The 1,801-nt window shown below is 45.1% G+C and overlaps 1 protein-coding gene across 1 annotated transcript in view; it reads right to left on the bottom strand.

The window, feature by feature from the left end:
• LOC131878087 (carbohydrate sulfotransferase 1-like) overlaps window positions 1-1,801 on the bottom strand; it is a 35,253-nt gene that overhangs the window by 23,899 nt on the left and 9,553 nt on the right.

Here is a 1,801-nt window from a genome sequence, read left to right as displayed (position 1 = left end):
AGCAATGACCTTAGAACAAAGGCTGTGGAGCTGCATCACAGTGGCCTGGGCAATAAGAAGATTGCCAAGCAAATAACTCTGCCCAGAGCGACGGTCCAGAGCATCATCGGCAAGTAAACGAAGACGGGATATGTGGAGAACTGCCCTTGATCTCAACGGCCAAGGAAGATCACACCCCGAATGGATCGACTCATAAACAGGCAAGTCTCCAGCAACCCACAAACCACCATCAAGGACGTGAAAGTCAGCTTGGGTGAAGATGGACATGGTCTGACTAATCACACGATTGGCCGTGCTATTCATAGACGGGGTCGGAAAGCCTATCATCCATGACACACACCACTAAACCAACCCCGACAACTCAAAGCTTGCCTCAAGTTTGCCAAAGACCACCTGAGCAAGTCTGATACCTTCTGGCAGCAAGTGATTTGATCAGATGAGACAAAGATGGAGCTATTTGGTCAGGTGGCCATCTGAGGCTGAAAGCTCAAACCAAACCCCTCTTAGATCGGCTATAGGTATAATTTTGGTGGAAACACGTCGGAGTTTGGTTTAAGTAGGTTGTACGATCGCCCTCAGGACTTCTTTTGTCATTGGATGTGCCTGGCGAGCCACGGAACCAAGGAATCGGGTGATGCCTTTAAAAGTGAGTTGGATAGAGGGATCACTTGTCGGAGATGCCATGCCAAATCGTTCATGAAAAGAGTTTATCGCCCCCAATGCCATATTTGCGGATGCTGGTGCTTCACCTTCAGACACCAATTGCACAAAAGAATCCTAATTTGTTCCAATCTAAACTAAAGGCGTTGACTCCCACGGCTAAATACATGTCGGCTGTAAACTTCGAAGCAAATTTTAGGCACTTTCTTTTCTCCAAGGCGGCAAATAAGTGTATGTCGAATGGCTTGGAAGAAAACCGCTCAATGAGAAGAAACCCGTCATAGTCAGGACCCCAGTCTTCAGTGTCGAAATGGCGGGATCTGGCGTCCGCGGCTTGCAATCTGGGATCCTCTATGGGTCGTCAATGAACTCGTAGCCGAAACTGATTGATTCGACATACGTGATAGATATCACGGGCAAGCTGTTGAAGTTTGATAATGGGGCTTCGATCTTCATGATGGAGGCGGCACATTGGCTATCAGTTAAGATTAAAGATAAAATTCCCAGGTAAATGACTGATTATTTTCTCGTTTAAATAGATGGATCGGATTGCCAATAATTCTCTGAAGGTGGAAGATTCGCCCATTTCATTGTTTGTGAAAGATTGCTTTAGAAGTAACGATTTTTCACAACTGTCAGTGTGGATTTCATGTACATCTGCACTACCATATCGGACTTCAATGACTCCAAAACCGATATACCGATATTAGAGGCATCTGAGGCAAGGACGAAATCAACAACGTGTTTCAATTCTTGACCGTCAAAGGCGAATCCATTTAGAGAGTCGAGATGTGTGTGTGTAGATATTCCAATTCGTCCCAAAGACCACGTACGTCCATCCATCCGTCCCACCCTGATGATAGTGATGCTGCGGCAAATTTTTTCGAGATGCATCGGTCACTAAACAAGGGCTTGTGTTCTCATGGTGTACGACTTCAAGAGGTAACACATGTTCCGTCCACAATTGCGTACATCATCCTAATATGACATGGATAAATGATGTACAAGATGAATGATTGTTCCCGGAACGGGTTTTATCAAAATGTTAAGATAACATATGTTATTATCTTGGAAAAATCCCAAAGTTGTTGGATTGCCCATCATGTAGTCCGTTTGTCGGTCAGATGTCGACCAAATGCCA

This window comes from Tigriopus californicus, chromosome 3 (genome assembly GCF_007210705.1).
Source record: "Tigriopus californicus strain San Diego chromosome 3, Tcal_SD_v2.1, whole genome shotgun sequence".
NCBI classification, from domain to species: Eukaryota; Metazoa; Arthropoda; class Copepoda; order Harpacticoida; family Harpacticidae; genus Tigriopus; species Tigriopus californicus.
Note: the sequence above shows the minus strand (reverse complement) of the source record. Positions and strands in the feature narration are given on the sequence as shown.